Source organism: Astyanax mexicanus, chromosome 10 (assembly GCF_023375975.1).
Source record: "Astyanax mexicanus isolate ESR-SI-001 chromosome 10, AstMex3_surface, whole genome shotgun sequence".
Classification (NCBI taxonomy): Eukaryota; Metazoa; Chordata; class Actinopteri; order Characiformes; family Acestrorhamphidae; genus Astyanax; species Astyanax mexicanus.
The window spans coordinates 47,570,192-47,590,413 of record NC_064417.1 but is presented as its reverse complement, the minus strand read 5'-3'; the positions used below and the strand labels follow the sequence as shown (position 1 = coordinate 47,590,413).

The 20,222-nt window shown below is 38.5% G+C and overlaps 1 protein-coding gene across 5 annotated transcripts in view; it reads left to right on the top strand.

The window, feature by feature from the left end:
- Positions 1-20,222, top strand: part of fgf13a (fibroblast growth factor 13a) — a 231,941-nt gene that overhangs the window by 7,757 nt on the left and 203,962 nt on the right. The gene's annotated exons all lie outside the window — the stretch shown is intronic.

The window sequence follows — 20,222 nt, the reverse complement described above, 5'->3', positions numbered from 1 at the left end:
TTAAACATTGTTTTTCCATCATTAACATTAAATGAAAAAAAAAAAAAAAAAAAATATATATATATATATATATATATATATATATATATATATATATATATATATATATATATATATATATATATATGTTTATTCAATGTTCTTTGCTGTCTGTGTGTGTGTGGCTGTCTGTGTGCGTGTTTGTGTGTGTGCGTGTTTGTGTGTAATGTAAGATGCATCGCTTTAATAGAATAATAGCTGGTGGTGCAGGTGCACTGCTGGATGCCTCGTACCTAAAGAGCGCGTGTGTGTTGCATGTATGTGTGCGCGTGTGTGTGTGCGCGCGCGCGCGCGTCTACATGTACAAAATAAAGACGTGAATAGCGATCAAGCAGAGAATCCGTATAACGTTCACGCGCGGCAATATGCCAAATATGTGTACGTGTGTATGCGCGTGCATGCGTGCACGCTTTTACGCGTGCGCGTGTTTTGTTTTGAGCGTGAGCAGAGCGGCTACTCCAGCACGCGCATCGCCATGGAGACAGAGGGTCCGCGCGGGGTTGCCAGAGAAACCCTCGCGGAGAAAACGAGCAAACCGCACGCGCGCCCTGAATAAATGATAAACAAACAGGCTCACACTTATTTATATATTTATATATTTTTTGGTAGAAAAAATAAGTTTAATACTGTAGCATTAAAGTCCGGGACTTTTATTTTGTTCCAAAAATTAGTCAGTAATTGCTGAGTAAATGTAGCTATTAATAAACGGGAAAGTGTATTCATATATTTTTTTCCTCCCTCATGAAGACACTTAGATTAAAATACCAAGCGTGTGCAGATCTGTCCTCAAAGATAAATGTGCTAAAGTATAAAATATATTCAATTTTTTTAAACACTTTTTGTCTACAGAATAATTCTGTACATGTCGCTGTATAGCTTTAATATAGTCTTCAAGGTTAAATAGAAAAAAAAAAAAAAAAAAAACAGTGAATGAGAAATGGTGTGTCCAAACTTCTGACTGGTACTGTATGTATTTTTTGAAAGTCAAAAAAGTTGTTTAACACTGAAAAGTGCTTGGGAAATTTATTCCCAGAAGGGATTTCAATCAGAAATCCCTTGATATATAATTTAAGATTTTATAATTATGGTCAAATTGCTCGTTTTGAACTAAGAAAGTGTAAATAAAATTTACTCCAATCTGTAACTGATCTATTAAAATTGTATATTGTTTGAAAGAATAAAACGATTTAGTACTGTACCGTCTGGAACTTTTTTTTTTTGTTTTGTTAAAAAGAGTAAATACATTTAGGTTATTGTGATTTATCCAATGGTGAAAAAAGTGGCACAATTAATGAAAATGTGTAAAAAACTTTTTATCCATGTCTCTGCATTCACACTGGTATAAACTGATGTTTTCTCAGGAGTGTACTCATATTCCTGATTGGTATTTGGTCTCTGTACTTTTGTATTGTAGTCTCAAAACTTTGTTTGCAACAGTTTGAATATAAATATGTGTTGGCCTATTAATCAGTTATTGATTCATGCACACTGCATTTCTCATTTTTCCAGTTTAGTGAGAATCTGCTGAGTATAAACCTGTAAAATATGCTTCTGTAACCCGCCAGCTCCTGGCTGGACGCAGGCTGGGGCAGGAAATGTACGCCCTGCGTATCTTCTGACAGATGAATTGAGCCCAGGTTCAGCTCCAGTGCCAAAGCAATAGATATTCTGAGCACAGTTTAGAGAAGCTTCATTAATCATAAAGCACCAAAGCCATTTTCGAGCCTCTGCTCTAATCTAGCGACACCTGCTCTAATCAGCCAAGCCAAGCGAATTACTGGCCCTATACTGTGGCATTTAACTTCTCTGCTGCTCGCCATCAGTGTGTTTCAAACACCTGCAGGCCAGGCAGTGTGTATGTGTGTGTGGAAGTGTTTGTATTGTTTTCTGATTTATATTTTTATCTTTTAGTTATTTATCTTTTTCGTTTTCTGTCAGATGTTTGCAGCACAACTTGTCCCACAGTCCAGATTGTTTACATTTTAGCCCTATCCGTATGGGATTAGTTTCTCAGGAGGTCCTGGGGTAATTTTCTCTTTTATGGAGGGGGTCATCTGTGATTTTATTCCCGTCCAGAGCAACCATGTATGTGTTTTTCACAGACGTTACATTACAGGCTGAATTATGGTCCTTCTGTTTTTTCATTTGCAGTCCGGATTCAAGAGTTTTATCACTGAGTAGAAATGTGAAATATTTTTCACAGACGTCTCCCTGAGAAACTAATCCCGTCCGGATAGGGCCTTATTATGTGATTTTGGGATTTATAAAGCTTTTTGATCACACAGAATTGTATTTTCCTGGCAGCGTTTACATTTCATGTTTATTATAATGATTATGATAATGACACAAGACACAAGTAACACCACAATAACCACTTAACATACACCTGAAAAACCATAGCAACCATCTAGGAGACCATAGCATCCACCAAACAATACCATAGCAACCACCTGGTAACCATTCGCTGGCACGGTATTAACAACCTGGGATACCAATTACACTTAAGAAAAAATATTAAGTTGTTTTGTACAAACCTGTATTTAAGATGATGATATATTTGCATAAAAACAGTGATTTTGTTTAAACTGAAGAATATTCAATTAGTTTTTGTAAAATCATATGATGTGTTAAACCACGATTCTTCTCATTTTAATGTGAAAGAAAAAAAATACTGTATTTCTGTATCTAGCAGCACCATGTAGTCCACTTGGAACCAAATAGCAACAGCTTAGCTTCTTCCAGCAAGGTGAATTCACTTTCGCAGTGGAACCCTTCTGTGGTTCTTTGAGAAAATGCTCTTTTCTTGTATTTTAATAATATTACATTGAAATAGTATCAAAGAATAGCATGAGCGACTGTATCTTAGGGTGAAGTTGCTGATTTTAATCCCTTATAATGCTGCAGGTAATACAAAACCTGTTTTTTCTGCAGTAAATTAAGATATTTCCTTTCTGAAAATTTAAGAGCTTTGAAATCTCCTACAGGACATTTGGAGAAGCTGCCTGTTTTCTCTCTACTCCATTTAATAATTCCAGATCAGTAACAGAAATCTAAATTCTGCTGGTTTAAAAATAGACAAAAACTAGACGAGAATAACACAACTAAAGGTTTGGAGACATAGACTGTTTGATTTGTTTTGTTTCTGGAAAATATTGATTAATTTTTAATTTTGCAGTAATGTTTATTATCAAACATGATAAATATTTTTAGGAAATGCTTGAATAGAAATCCTCAAGATATAGGTGTGTAATATCAGGCAAAAAAAAGATAAAAATCATGGCTTATTAAGGGGGTTAATGGATACTGGATGTGTAATGTAAAGTGTCAGGGTTTCAGATGTATGGTCAGTGCGCTGTAGTGAGCTGTTGCTCTAAGTTCTGTAAGTTAGTAGAGATTCAGAAGGCTGTGTTCTGAGCTGTGTTTGGTGAGGGGCAGTGCGTGCAGCTCTGCAGTCTGTTCAGCACTGACGATGCGTGTGGCGGCGTGCAGGCCTGGAGGAAGGTCCAGCTGCATCAGAAAGGCTGCCACTCCGCATCGCCGGCCTGCACGCTGAAATGTTTGGGAAATGTTCCGGCCCTGTCGCTTTAGCTTTTCTCTCGGTCCTGTCAGTGATGCTGACTGTGGTGAGGTGGCACTTGTGAGCCTCTATTGGTGCCCCTTGTCCTGATCTCGCCTTTTCCAAAACTCCTGGCAGGACCATAAACACAATTCTGTGTCCTAAAACGTTTCTGACCAGGGTAATGTTTTAACCTAAAAACACTAGTGATGGAAAGATCCACTTTTTTCAGCTCCAATCCGATTTAAATGTAAAACTGCAGATAAAAGGGCTATTTTAGTTTATTATTAGTACTATGAATAAGATTACATAATGAGGCTAAAATAGAACACACAGCTTTTTAAAGAGTATACACAAGTGCATTTAATGTAAATGCATTCCAAAGTTTTTTATTTGACACATTTTCTATACAAACACACAATAGTTTTCTTTCAAATTAAATATTTTAAATTACAATAAGTTATTAAATATAAAAAGGTAAATATTTTAAGTATGTTAAATATAAAATACAGGGCCCCAGACTAATCTTTTTGCACTGGCTACGCAGGAGACTTTTATTTTGACACGTAGCGCAGTGGATTAGCTGCAATGGCTAACGGCTAACCGGCGACGCTAACTGTATTTCCGAGCTAAATTAATCACTGTTTTTTAATAACAGATTGCTTTCTTAGTGCTGGTTAGAGTGTTGTTTGATGCTCAATGTGGCTTTAGTTCACTTGAGATACTTATTGAGTTATTTACTACATGAACAATGCTGCAATGCAGCTGAAGGCCTGACGCTAGCTAGGCTAACAGACTACAGATCTTAATGGAGATGGCTAATAGATAACTGGCGATGCTAACTGTATTTTTGAACTAAATTAATCCCTGTTTTTACCAACAGATGGGTGTGTTTGTGCTGGTTAGTGTTTGTAGATCCTGTGTTTTTTTTTATAGGATATGTGGATTATGACTATAGTTTACTCAAATCTGTGGTTAATACCCTCACCACACTGGAATACAGCTGTCGGTCCAATGCTAGCTATGCTAACAGACTGCTGATGTTAATCTGTTCACCCCTCAGACGCTGACTTTACAAATATTATGTGTAGCTGTTCTGCTGTTCGGCGTTTCCAAAGTGAAAACTCTACACACAAGCAGCTGAAGTTACGCTGCTGGGGGTTCAGGGTAAACTGAACTTTCTTAGACTTGGCCACAGATGGCTCTGGCATTACCAGGGGTCAGGCTCAGGGCAGCTGTGTGCAAGTCTCTAAGAAAGTGAGTAGAATGGTGCCCCACCCCCACCATTACTCAGCACAGTTTTAGCATAACAGTGTGAGCATCTGTTAACTGACACACAGCAGAACTGACTGTCAGTGGTGATGTTCTCCTTCAAACGTGTTGAGCTGTGCAGCTATCCTTTATTAGTGGCAGATCAAAGAGGCAATTCTGAGACATTGAAATGTTTTAGAGAAGGCAAGTGCTGTTCATCACAGACCCACCACTGATATCTTCATATGATTTAAATGGAAAACTAAAGGTGGAACTAGATACAGCTTAGCTAGGGTCAGTTTAGAGCTAGTTTTAGTGTTGTTGATAGATTTGCGTTAGGAGCTTAATTTTAGAGCAGAAATTAAGGTTAGTACATGGTTCAGGATTAGAAGATAGTAAAAGATTAAGGTTAGGATGTAGAGTTGGTGTTAATTGAAGGTTTGGCGCTAAAGTTAGGATTAGTATAAGGTTAGATGTAACTTGAAACTTGAAACTAAGGTTGGAACAAGGTTAGGGTTTGAGATGAAGTTAGTGGTAATAAGGAGTAGGGATTAAAAACAGCACTTTAAAGTTAGTTTCAGGTTAGGATTAGGCTAGGATTCGGATTGACGGCTAAAATTAAATGTATGATATATTGTAAGGTTAGGGTTAAATAAAGGTTAAGATTTAGTTTAGAATTGAAACTAACGTTAGTGAAGGTTTTAGGTTGGGATCTAGAGTTAGTGTTAATTTAAGGTTTGGCACTAAAGTTAGAATTAGTATAAGGTTAGATGTTGAATCTTGAGTTTAAGGTTAGTTTTGGGGCTGGAGTAAAGTCTTAGGGTATCAAAGTTGGGATTAAAACATCACTTTAAAGTTAGTTCCAGGTTAGGATTAGGATCAGGATTGGGAGCTAAAATTAATCAATTACACATTTTAGAGCTAGATTTAGGTAGTGAGTGAGAAGATTTAGACTAGGATTAATACTAACCCAAAGAGCTATGATTAGTGAAGAGTTAGACTTAGGATCTTGCGTTTGAGGTTAGTTTAGGCTTAGGTGGGGTTATGATCTAGGGCAGGGCTCGGCAATAGGCAGCCCGCTATAATGAATGATGATTAGAATGTTTCTCTGGTGAGCTTTTGTTTACATTCCTCCTCTATCCCTCTGTCGTGCTCTGCATGACTTTAGTTTCTGCCTGTTCTCGTTTTTGAGCTCCCTATCTCCTTTTAGAGACATTTTTTTCCTGGCCGTGTCCCAATTCACCAGCCGGGGAAGCAGTAGTGTATTGGACCGTGACCCTGATGACATGGGGTCGATCCCATGCGAGGAGCAGTGTTTATTGTGTGTTTGTTTATTGATTTTTTTCCTTTCTTCTTGGCTTCATCTGCTTTGAGATCAACTGTTCTGCAATTGGGTTCAACAACCCTCTGGGCTGGAGATCTACTAGTCTGTAGCAACACTTAATCCCCTTACATTTAAATTTCCAAAACAGAATTATTTTTTTGTGGCCTGCCACGTACTGGCTTGGAAAATATTTGGCCCGCAACCAAACTTAATTGCCGTTCCCTGAGCAAGGGTTAAGTTAATAAAGGATTTTGCCTAAGATCTTAAGTTTATATTTAGTGTAGGTTTAGGGTTTGGAGCTTGGCTTAAGATTAGTTTAGTCAGTATTGCTGACCCTGCACCAGATACTTAACCTATACTTTATTATGATTATAAATTATTAGTATTTATTAAATTCTATTGTAATTATTGTGCAATGAAAAATACATATAAGTCGGTATAAATTAAATGTACAGCTGGAACAATAATCGCTCTATTCGTGTAAAGGTTAATGATTGATTCCTTATTATTTATGTTGAATTGTATTCATCAGTGTTGAAGTGGCACTCCTGGAGTCCTGGCACTGTGCCCACAGCTGGTAGTAAATCATCTCTGTGCTGGTGTGTGTGTTGGTGTGTTATTGTTATTTAATGTGGTGAATTTTAAGGGCCGGTGTTCCGCAGGTCCAGTTCCTCAGTCTGATAAGTGACTGGTGTACACTGGCTTATCCCAACACTCTGCAGATACCTGCTCGCTGATGTGAGTGCAGTAATCCTGACAGCGCGAGAGTGTGCTGATGCGAGTGGTGATGTAAGCTGCCCTCACACTCTCTCTCCAGAGCTCCGACCCGCCGGAGAACACACAGCACCATTTACTAGGCCACATCACTCAACTCAGAAGGTCACTCACTACCTCATACTCACTCTCTCGCTATCTCTTTCTCTCACGCTCTTTTAACACTTTCTCTCATTGTCTCACTTTTTCTCTGATTATCTTTCTCTTTTTGCTCTTTCGTTATCTCTTTCTCGCTTTGTCTGTCTCTCTCTCTCTCTCTCTCTCTCTCTTTCTCATGCTTGCTCTTGTTCTCTTTTTCTGTCTGTCTGTCTCTCTGTCTCTGTTTCCTACTCTCTCTCTTTCAGGTCACGCACTACCTTATACTTGCTCTCTCACTCTCTCTCTCTTTCTGATGCTTTCTCACTGCCTCTCTCTCTCGCTCTGTTTTGTTCACTTCGTCTCTGTTTTCTTTGATTATTTTACTCGTTTTGCTCTATCTCTTTTTTTCGCTTTGTCTGTCACTCTCAAGTCTGCTCTTCTCTTTTTCTCGCTCTCTGTCTGTCTTACTGTCTCTCTCTGAGAAGGTCACTCACTACCTCTCTTCTCTCTCTCTCTCTCTCTCTCTCACTCTCTCTTTAAAGCTTTTTCTCAATTTTGTTCAGTTTTCCTTTTTTCTGATTATCATTCTGGTTTTGCTCTCTATCTCCTTTCTTGCTTTGTCTGTCTCTCTCTCACGCTTGCTCTTATTCTCTGTCTCTCATGCTGTCTCTGTCAGAAGATCACTCAGTACCTCATACTCAGTATCTTTCTCTCTCTATCTCTCTCTCTTTAACACTTTCTCTCCCTGTTTCTCTCTCTCACTCTGTCTTGTTCCCCTTAACTCCCTTATTTTCTCTGATTATCTTTCTCTTTTTGCTCTTGCTTTGTCTGTGTCTCTCTCTCTCTCATGCTTGCTTATGTTCTTTTTCTGTCTCTCTCTCTGTTTTCTTACTGTCTCTCTCTGAGAAGGTCACTCGCTACCTCATACTCTGTCTCTCTCTCTGTTTCTTTTTACCGCTTTTTCTCACTGTCTCTCTGTTTCTTTCCCTTTCTCTTTTTTCTCTGATAATCTTTTTTCTTTTTTGCTCTCTTCATATCTCTTTCTTGCTTTATCTCTCTCGCGCTTGCTCTTGTTCTCTTTTTCTGTCTCTCTCTGCCTGTTCTTATTACTGTCTCTCACAGAAGGTCATTCACTACCTCATACTCATGCTCTCTCTCTCTCTCTCTCTCGCTCTCGCTCTCTCTCTCGCTCTCTCTCTCTCTTTATTGCTTTCTTACTGCCTCTCTCACTCTGTTTTGTTCACTTTGTCTCTGTTTTCTTTGATCATCTTACTCGTTTTGCTCTCTCTTTCTCTTTCTCGCTTTGTCTGTCTCTCGGTTCTGCTCTTGTTTTCTTTCTCACTCTTTGTCTGTCTTACTGTCTCTCTCTGAGAAGGTCACTCACTACCTCATACTCTCTCTCTTTCTCTCTCTCTTTAAAGCTTTTTCTCAGTTTTGTTCACTTTCTCTTTTTTTCTGATTATCATTCTGGTTTTGATCTCCTTTCTTGCTTTGTCTGTCTCTCTCACGCTTGCTTTTATTCTCATACTGTCTCTCTCTTTCTCTGTCTGTCTCTCTTGCTGTCTCTCAGTCAGAAGGTCACTCACTACCTCATACTCAGTATCATTCTCTTTCACTCTCTCTCTCCCTCTCTCTTTAACGCTTTCTCTCCCTGTTTCTCTCTCTCTCACTCTGTCTTGTTCCCTTTAACTCTCTTTTTTGTCTCTGATTGTCTCTCTTTTTGCTCTCTTTATCTATTCTTGCTTTCTGTCTCTCTTACTTTTTCTCTTTTAGAAGGTCACTCACTACCTCATACACTTTCTTTCTTTCTCTTTTTCTTCCTCTCTTTCTCTATTTCTTTCTCTCTTTTGAAAATCTTTTTCTCACTGTCTCTCACTCTCTATTTGTCTTGTTCTCTTTCTCTTATTTTTTCTCTGATTCTCTCTCTTTTTGCTCTCTCTTTGCTTTCTTTTTGTCTCTCTCTGCTTCTGTCTTTCACTCTTGCACTTTCTCTTGCTCTCACTCTCACTCTCTTTTTCTGCCTCTCTGCCTCTTTCTTTTTCTCACTCTCTCGCTTTCTTTTTCTGTCTCTCTTTGTCTGTCTTTCTCACTCTTTGCTCTCTTTCTGTCTCTCTATCTCTCTCTGTCTGAGTTTGTATATCTCTCTATCTCTCTTGATTCTTATTTTATGTCTCCCAGTTTAAACTCAGGTGTTTGATTTGTTCTATGGGTTTTAAGTTGTAAGGGAGAACATGACACTCTATTGCTGCTATTCTTGTCAGGTAAAGCAACTGCACTCTGTAAGAAATGCAAACAGCAAAACTAAAACAACTGCCAAAACATTTTCTACAGGAGGTTCTAGAAAACATCATGAACTTACCTGTAAACACAATGTTTTAACCTCAAATATTGTCACTGTCCTAAAAAAACCTTTTTTATACAAACGGTTGTGTAGAAAAAATCAGATTGTTTAAATTTAATTAATAGTATGTTTTGGAATACTTTTTCAAAAACTAAACCGAAATCTTGCAAATCCATCAAACCTGCATGACTAGAATCAGTATATATTATTTACTTTTATAGTGTACAGTATGCATTTGGGATGCAGCCTATCTAAATCTGGCAGCTGTTCTATACATTGTATCATAATTTCATTATAAATAGGTCAATAAAAATTTTAAAACAATAGAAATCTTTTCACTTTGAATTCTTTCGAAAGTCTTGTATCAACAGTATTCTCACTCAATTTGTATCTGATTGGCCAGGCAAGAGAAATGTAAGACTTATGTCTTAATATGAGCTTATGGCAGTTTAATAAAAGCTGAGAGACTTCTAGGAATGATCTGAACCCCTTTGGTTAGTTTCAGAGGAATAAACATGCTGGGTGAGGGATCCTGTAAGACTGTTATGTCAGAAGCAGAGCAGAAAAAAGAGCAGTGATTTGAGAGAGTTTTAGAACAGAGCTGGGTGGGAGGGGCTGCCAGGAGAGAGAAATACAGAGAGAGAGAGAGAGAGAGAGACAGTGACCTTAAATGAGCTTTTTTGTGGCCATGTTTTTATGCCTAGTCAGGGTTAAAGAAGGATTTATGTAGTCGTTAGTCAGAAAGGGTTTAAACCAAATAGTGCAGTTATGATGCATCTGTCCTACAGAGAACTTCAGCTTCTGCTCTTTAGAGACCATGCTACACTTTTAATTCATTTTAATTTGTTTAATTCAATTCAAACATACGGAAAATCTAATGTAATTTTGCCCTTGTTATATTTAATTTTTTATTCTGTTAACACTCCCCAACTCTTTAAAGAATTTTCTGCACAGTAGCCTGGCTCCGAATGTGTGTACTTTTTAAATTTATTTTAATAGAAATAAATTCTAATTCTAAAAACTTTTTAAAACATTTTAAAAAGATCTTTGATCTGGAAAATTTCGTTTTCTCAGCTGTATATTGTTGCTGTCAATTTTTGTCGAATTTCTACATAATTTGAACACACAAACTCTCCCTGGTCAAAACTTCTTGATAAATGGAGCTGATAGAAATTCTCCCGAATGACCTGAAATAAACTCTTTTTACATTGACTTCCATTGAGAGTTAAGAAGGTTCTATCTCTCTCCTGTAAAGTTTATTTTTTGAGTATGCATTTTTTAATTGGACAGAGACGATATATGAATTATCCTTTACTACGAAACAGCTTTTAGTGACAGTCGTTGCTTCCCTAAGTTTAGGCTGCATTCCTCGGTGGGCTCTGTCAATTAAGCAACTCGGGCAGATTTGAAGAGTCTGTCGTTTATTAAAATAAATATTTATTAATTATTAAGCCTTTCCAATGAAAAAAAATATCAGTGTATATTTAGCTTTTTTGGTGATGTTAAGTTTAGTACGTTTTTTAACTTATTTTTTACAAATAAAGTGTAAGTCTAAAGAAAAAAGCACTTTTTTTAATGCACAAAAGTACGGTATTTTTCGCACTATAAAGCTCACCAGATTATAAAGTGCACTGATGATTTTTGGAAAAAAATTAAAGTATTAAAGTGTGCCTTATATGGTTGATATATGGTTTGTCATTGTCATTTGTCAAGTGCTTAATTGACCTGTGGTCAGATTTTCCTCTAGTAGTAAATTATATTTGGATGTACTCAACTAATATTAATGTTTCCTGGTGGTTAGTGCATGGTACATCCATTTACGTATTATGATTTTATTGAGTTTATAGTCATAATCTCTGATTAATCCTGGATACAGGAAGCATTATTGATGTACCAACAGTAGAGTTTTGTATCTGTAATATTAGTACATGTATCTGGATTTGGGGTGCTGTTCTGAGCAGGTGTGGGATTATGTGTTAGTTGAGGATGGAGGATTATGGTGTGGGTGGGGTTGTTTTAGGTATAAAATCGTTTGTGCTCTACACTGTTTATTTGTGTAGATAAACAAGCTGTCCCACTTGGTGTCGCTCGGTGTGAACTGCTTATGTCACCCACTGGAAATTGCATTACAGCAGAGAATTCCAGACAGAATTAATATGCATAACAAGGTGGCGTGTGTGTGTGTTATGTCTCATGTCAGATGTAATCAGTGCAGTCATGCGCGGGGTTGCTGACTGTCTCCCAGAGGCTCAGCTTAAAGCTGAAAAGCCCTGTTTATACTGTATATTTGTTTCTTTAATAGAAAATAGATGCTTAGTAGGAGACATTTGGTTGTCAAAAGCTGTATTTTATTAGATAATTGGTAAAATACTGCCAAGATAGCCATGAACGTCAGACTGTTGACTTCTGTCTAGATTGTATTCAGTCAGAGGTGCTCTTGTGTTTTCTGTTGCCAAGATAGCAATACACCTCATTTCAAGACCACCACCACCTATTGGCATACATGCAGCTCTGGAAAAAATAGAGAACAGCTTCAGTTTCTGAATCAGTTTCTCTGATTTTGCTATTTATAGGTTTATATTTGAGTAAAATGAACATTGTTGTTTCATTCTATAATCTACAGACAACATTTCTCCCAAATTCCAAATAAAAATATTGTCATTTAGAGCATTTATTTGCAGAAAATGAGAAATAGCTGAAACAACAAAAACGATGCAGAGCTTTCAGACCAAAACAAGTTTAAAGTTTTAGAAATTTTAGAAGTTTAGAAATCAATTTGGTGGAATAAATCACAGTTTTCATGCATCCTGGCATGTTCTCCTCCACTAGTCTTGCACTCTGCTTTTGCATAACTTTATGCCACTCTTTGTGCGAAACATTTCTGCAGTTCATCTTAAATGAACTCTTCCTCTTGATTATATTCCAGAGCTTTTCAATTTAGTAAAATCAAAGAAACTCATCTTTTTTTAAGTGGTCTCTTATTTTTTTCAAAATCTGTATATTCATAGGCACCATTGCTATAGAAATGATGCAGGCACAAAGCAAGGTGTGAAAATAGACTGTTTACAGGGTGTAAGATAGCAATGAGCATCACAATGAGCCTTGCTCTTGCAGGGTGTAAGATAGGGCTCTATGTGTATTCAACCTAGGTGTTTAACATGCTGCCTGTAGAGGTTGCAGTAAGGTCACATATACTGTAACACACAGGTCTATGTCTCAAACAGGGTGAACAATAGACAGACTGTACTCCTTTTATTGTGCATTCCCTTTATAACACTTTCAGTGCTATTGAGACTTCAAAGAGAGTACTATCATCCATGACATCATGCTGCTAAAATGACTAAGAGCCATTACAGTGGTCATAGATTAAATTTAAATGCTGTATGGTTTCAGTCGTGCCCTGAGTCGAGTCAGCAGCAGAAAGAAAATCACTACCTGTTCCGTTCCATTACTGCACACACCTCGGCATTAAATCTGAAACCTGCACCAGCAGCTCTCGCACGGTCCTGACAGCCCGCCGCTCGTCACCGCCGTATCCGTCCAGGAGAAGGCTGGCGAGATTGTACTTTATATAATTACCGCTCCCTCAGGGATGATTATTAAACCACATAATGGGATTTCACTTTCGACAGCGAAGCCAACACAAGGCGAGCGGTTTATGAATAGCCGGTCAAGTTGCTAATTCAGAGCTTGATGAGGATCACTTGCGTCAAATCGCCGGGTTGATGCATGAGAGAGGCCAGGGCTTCGGCTCTTTATCGGAGAAATTGCTCAGCTCTTTTTCTTTCTAGCGTTTATGATTTATGAAGCAGGAGCACAAAAATAGATCAGTAAAGGTCTATGTTTAGGCCTGCCACAAAAAAACTTTTATTTTAAAGATGATCTATTGTTCCTCTAGTCGAACTAAACAGTATATTGTATATTTTATATTTCAAAATAATTGTATGCCACTGTTAATAGTGCGACCATGCTATTTTAAATAACAATTGACCTTTAATTAACTCTTTCAGACCTGAATTATGTATGTAAGAATGCTGTTTTCTGTCTGTAATGAACAGAAAAGAAGACTCTTCTACTATAAAATCTATATAGCAAATAAATAAATTAATTAAAAACAAATTATTTAACAGTTTTGTATTGGAAAAAAATTGACCTTCATATTCAAATTGACCTTTTTATTTCAAAAACCATCCCTAAACAGTAAAAAATAAAACATGATTTAAAAGTGTTCTAAATCTCAGTAAGTTAGTGAAATAAAAATTGCTCTTGCTTTGCCTTAGTGGCTCTAGTAATACTGTTTTTCCAGTACAGTGGGCAGCTGGGGGCCAAGTTACTGTTTCATTGGTTTATAAACTCAACTTGTTCATTGGCTGGTTCATGCTCTATTCTGATGGACAATAGGCTCAACAAAACGCAACAGTGTTATGTTCAACAAAACCTTTAAAAATTAAGAAAATTCGTGATTGTGGATGCAGGGTCTGAAAGGGTTAATAATAGTTTGAGAGGTGTATGTTTTTTGTTCTTGCATGGAGAGGTATGCCATCTGTGAGCGTTCATCTGAAATAGTTCAACGGTTTATAGAGATTATGTTCACATTCTTGACTAGGAGGAACTTACCCCTTAGGTGTAATAATTCACTCCATTTTGGAAAAGCACTTCCAGTTTTAATTCTTGTTTTGGTGCAATATCAAAGTCCTCCATGTGGTTCTAGAGGGTTATGGGGTAAAATAATTGAAAGTGCCTTCTACAGACTGACATGAGGTCTAATTTTTATAGATTATAAATCTTAAAAAGAATATATATTAGTAATGAGATTAGACAGTTAGACAACAATAGAACAGTCATTACATAACCAAATACTGTCTGCATGCACACATTTGTAGTTTTACGCCTTTCATAGTTGACTGTAAAGGGAAGGGAATAGTCTTGTGACTATTATGTATTTACTGGCTAGTTGGGACAGTGATGTGTTAATAGCATAACATGTGTCCTGTCTCATTAACAAATGATCTGATCATAAACTGTAATAATACAGATGAACTGGGTACAGTGTGTCTTGAGGACTCCTTGTAATCTGATCACTCAAAGCACTTCCAGAGGTGATTAGAGACACATACAGGGGTTGGACAATGAAACTGAAACACCTGTCATTTTAGTGTGGGAGGTTTAATGGCTAAATTGGAGCAGCCTGGTGGCAAATCTTCATTAATTGCACATTCCACCAGTAAGAGCAGAGTGTGAAGGTTCAATTAGCAGAGTAAGAGCACAGTTCTGCTCAAATTATTGCAATGCACACAACATTATGGGTGACATACCAGAGTTCAAAAGAGGACAAATTGTTGGTGTACGTCTTGCTGGAGCATCTGTGACCAAGACAGCAAGTCTTTGTGATGCATCAAGAGCCACGGTATCCAGGGTAATGTCAGCATACCACCAAGAAGGACCAACCACATCCAGCAGGATTAACTGTGGGCGCTGTAAGAGGAAGCTGTCTGAAAGGGATGTTTGGGTGAATCACGGCAGAATTCAATGTGCACCTCAACTCTCCTGTTTCCACCAGAACTGTCCGTCACCACAATAAATTATTGTGCTCTAAAACCAGGTGTTTCAGTTTCATTGTCCAACCCCTGTATAACTTCATTATCATTATTATTACTGTATTGTGAACGCCATCTAAGCCTGGGGTGAACAAGGTCTTTCGAGATGAATACGCACAGTAAATCAGTATGTGCTGATTTTAGTCTTTCATCAATGTAATTTAGGCGGATTATAATTACGAAATCGCAGTCTGATCCCGCCTTTAATAAGAGAGCAAGCAAATCGCACCTTTTAGAGGGGCTTCCTTCCTCAGGCCGTGCTGTGCACCGCATGGCCCTCTTTGACTCCTGCCTGCTGTAGCTCAATACTAAGATCAATACCTCAGCTCCATGCCTTAATGGCCACTTCTCACTTGCTGCTGGGTCCCAGATCCCCTTTTGTGGTGCTTTATGATGGCCAGCTGTGAGTGTGAAGGCAGGCCGGAGATTTCTCTCCCTCGGCTAAAGGGTACGCCGAGTTCACACCGGTAATTCTGAGAGGAGCCGAGATTTCTCAGCTTTTCTTTTTTTAAATCTGTGTTACAGCCTGTTCGTTTAATAGGCGACCTCGAGACAATGACTGCTAATGCTAATACTGCTGCGGGACGGAGGTGAAGTCCCTGTGAACGAGGGAACAAGATGAAGGTGAATAGCCCTTTTAAAAGCAGATGTAATGGACACATGCACTTAATCTCTGTGTGCTTGCATGTGTAAGCGTCTGTGTATATGTATGTGTATGCGTGTACATGGACAGTTTAGAGGACGTGAATGAGGCTCGGAGGGTGTCGGAGCTTTTTATAGTCCCACAGGACGCTGTATCGCTATACGGTGGATTAATGGCTGGTACGGACATGAACTAATTAAAGTTTTCTAAATTATGGAGGGGATTAACATAAGGTAGCAAAGGCAGGCAATAAGGCCTGAGCAGCGGTCATAAATAAGTGCACTGCAAGGACACTGGTGGTAGACTGGGGGTTGTGGAACTGGAGGGGGTGGGAGTTAGGGAATTACATGGCATCTCATGATAACGAGGATATCACGATAATACTGTGATTCTGTGATACTCAATATATATATATATATATATATATATATATATATATATATATGTAAGATAATGATTTACGATTCTCCACAGCATTTGTGTTACTGAAAAGGATAGAACACTCATAAATAAGCGAATACCAGGAATTATAAATATAATGAATGTATATAATGTAATATATGTTATAGATTTATTGGTAGTTTCACAGAATTTGATAACCAATATTCTTCACTGCAAGTTTATTAACCCTATTCATTTGATTAGTGCAATCACGTGGAGTAATGCAGCAGTCAGTGTAAAAGGTCAAATTAGAGGGCAAGCCTATGTTTCAATAGATATTTGATGCCTTCCATGTATCGATAATGTATCGCCAATGAATACGATATATTGTGATGTTAATATTTTTCCAACTCTTAGTGGGAGTGGCCTAAGCATTGAAAATACTCTTACCAGATTTTCTATCGCCACTAGGGCTGGCCCGAATAGCGTTTTTTGAGCTCCGGATATTCGGCACTGATTCGAAGCGAATATTCGAATATTCGTTTTTAAAAAAAGAGGTAAAAAAAAAAAAAAAAAAAAAAAGCAAATCACGGCCCCTTTAATCCACTGAAAAATGTTCAATTTGCTCTGACCGACGAGACATATTCACCCCGGATTTTTGTGTTTTCACCCCATATTTTTTCTGTGTTTTTAGCCCAGATTTCTTTGTGTTTTCATCCCGGAATTTCTGCTGCCCCACACCGAGGCTGCTGCTGCACGGTTTCTCCGCTGCGCAAGCCAGCCCAGTAAATTGCTGTTTGTGTTTTCACACTTAGGCTATTTGCTTAAAAAAACAAACAAAAAAAAACGTTTGTTCAGGAAGTATTTTATATTCTTAAACATTGTTAATTATATTAGAGGACAGTCATTGTAAACTGTACTTGGTCTATTTCGGTTAAAGGATTGTGCAGGGCATAGCCGTATTACTGATTTTGTATTTTTGCACTTGGGCTATAAGCTCAATATTAAATATTTCGTTTGTTTAGAAATTATTTTATATTTTTAAACCATTTTAAATTATATTACATAAGAGGAAATTCGTTCAGACATCATTTTTGTAGGCCAGGCTTTTGTAACCGATTTAGCCCCTACTGTTGCCACATTACCCCTTACGTTTTATTATATAAATCAGTTTCGAAGAGCCTGCATTTTTTTTTTATCATGTATAATAGAGGTCTGCGCGAGACTGATTTTTAAACCCACTCTTCCACGCTCCCGCGTTTCTGTCTCGTTACCGCTCCGCAAAAAAATAGCTTCTTTTAATCCCGCGCCCGCCCGCCACATACACATTTCTGCCGCTCCCGCCCCACGTTCCTAATATAAATTAAATAAACTACATTTAATGCTTCAAATTTACTTATATATTTATTAAAACAGCAGCGCTGAATAGTGTGGTCCCGTTCCTTACCCCAGTCCAAACACCATCGGTGTGTGCGTGTGTGTGTCGGTCCATCCTGCGCGTTGAGAGTTTTCTTTAGGTTTTTTTTTTTACAATTATTACAGTTTTCTTAACTATTTATTAATTTGCTCCCGCATCGTCTGGATTAAACTCCCGCTCCAGCCAATAACAGTTCAGTTCTGTCCCGCGCGCAAGATATTCTGAGGGGACCCGCGAGAACAGAAGTGGTTAGAGTGAGGTGGAACTCTGGAAAGGAGAAAAAAAACGAATATCCGAATACCAAAATTAAAAACCGAATACCTACTCAACGAACGAATATCCGAATACCCGAATATTCGGGTCCAGCCCTAATCGCCACACAAAATCTAGATCTGTATCTAATATCCAGTTTGTTGAAATCTGCTCATCCAACCTTTCTTCTCAATTAAAGTGGGAGTGTAGATAGATGTTGGGGTTTTGTTATGAGGATTGGATTGTATTCAGCCACATGGGCGTTTGTGAGATCAGGTACTGATAATAGATATCTTGTTCCTAACATCGTCCTCAAAAGCCATTTCAGCTCATTCTTACAGTATGAAGAGCAATATGTTCAGCTAATGCATGTAAATGAACAACACTTGGTGCCTGTTGTTGGTTGCTAGGTGGTTGCTATGGTATTCCAGGTGGTTGTTGTTGCAGTTTTGCTACATGGTTTCTATTGTATACAAGTTGGTTGCCAAATGGTTGCGAGTGTGTTACTAGTTGGATACTATACTTGGTATCCTTGGTGGTTTCTGTGGTGCGCAGAATCAGCCAGGGGGTTGCTGTGGAGTTGCAGTTCAAGTGAATACTGTAGTATCTGATTTGGTTGATTTGTATTAATTGTTTTAAAAAATGGTGTCCTCAGGAAAACTTGTAAACTGTGCTTTAATTTCACTTAAAGGTGAAGAAAATAAGGGAAAGCGAAAGATCATGTCCTTAACTAGGGGTGTGCCATATCTTACTTCAGACCATATCACCCACTTCTATTGTTGACCATTCCAAGACAAATGGGCTGGATTTCAGTTCAGACTGGTGACTGGTGTGAAACAGGTGATTACATGGCTTTTATTCTTCTATTTAATCGATTGTATTAAGGTTTATGTACCTTGTTCAGTCAGATCAATTGTTTTCAGAATGGCCTTAAACCATTCTATTCAGATTAAGGTGTTTAAATGCATGCATTCTGTTCTGATTGAGCCATTGGTTTGCATTTATTAACCGATTATCAGGCTGCATATTAGTATGCCTACTGTGTTAACCAGTAATTTTGGACCATTTCTGCTTCTGCTTTTGTCCATTTTTTTCATGAACTGTTCACAAGTTTCAAGGTCCAGTTGACCTTTTCAAATGGGTATAGACAAGCCCTAACAGCAGTAAAAAAAAAAACAAAACATGATTTTGGGGTTTGAGTTTTGATGTGACTGTGTAATAATAAGTTTCACAGATTTTAACTAACCCTTCTGTGGTGAATTCTGGTGGGAAGTGTGTGGAGATGCTGGATGAAGGGTTAGTGATGCAGTTCAGACGAGAGATTGAGCTTGGAGATTGGCTCTTGTCGTCTGCTTAGTGTGATGAGTGCTAAACTGACAGGCAGCCATTTGTTCAGTCCACAACAAGCCAGCTGACAGGGGAGCAAATTGCTCTGTGCTTTACTTAAAACCTGCAGCTCGTAAGAGCTGCGGAACGGGCCTCGGAGCCCGAGCGCACATCAGCGCTTAGCCTGACACCAGTCTGGCTGAAGCAAAGCCTACCTAAATTTATACTATTAGCTCTTGGCATGGCTTTAAACAAGCTTCCAAGACAAGCCTAATTAAGTACCTCCACGCAACTCAATATTCGCCGTTCGCTGGCTGGCTTTTATAGTCTGGGCTATAAGCGGTAAACATCGGCTCGTTTTGGCCGCGCTGACTCTGGCATGCTGTCGCAGACTTGCGAGGCTTAATGCGCTGAGCTGCAGCATTAATTAAAAGCCGGAGCTCTGTCATGCATGGCCTGCGCCGGCCGCTACTCCGGGGTTAATGCTATTGACCGCATTGATCTGTGGGTCACTCGCCTAAAATGGCTGTTTCATTAGGACTCAGAAATGCAGATCCACTCAGAGAGCCCTCTGGAGAGCGCCGGGGTCCTCGGAGACATCTGGATGCTTTAAGCACCACAACTTCCTCAACCCGGATCTCTTACAAGGTCGTCAAGGACTTTTCCTTATTGTTGCAGTGTTTCCACCAGGTTTGAGTCTGGTTTAATTGCTCTACCATCTGTCTCATTCAGTTATACTCATATCATATAGTCCTACACTGTTAAAAGTATAGGGGTTGAGATTGTAGAGGAACTCTTAAAGGTGCTTTAAGGAACATTTTTTTCTTCTAAAAAAGCTTTTCTTGAAGGATCCACAAAGCGCTATAAAGGATTTTTCCACAGATTATCAAAGTTCCTCAAGCATGTAATACTTTTACAGTGTACAATGGCTAAAGGTGTTTTTTTTTCTCTTTTTGAACAGTTTATTTTAGCATTTTATCCCATTTTTCTCACCAATTTACAATGCTAAATAACCAACCCACTCAGTCAGACTCCGCCTCTTTTTAAACTGCTGCTGATGCAGCATTGTCGAGTAGCAGCACCGCGCGCTCCGAGGAAAGCACAGAGACTCGGTTCTGATACATCAGCTCACAGACGCCTTGTGCTGACCCACATCATCCTTTGGAGTGATGAGGGGAAAGAGCGCCATCTACCCACCCAGAGAAAGCAAGGCCAATTGTGCTCTCTCAGGGCTGCATGAACA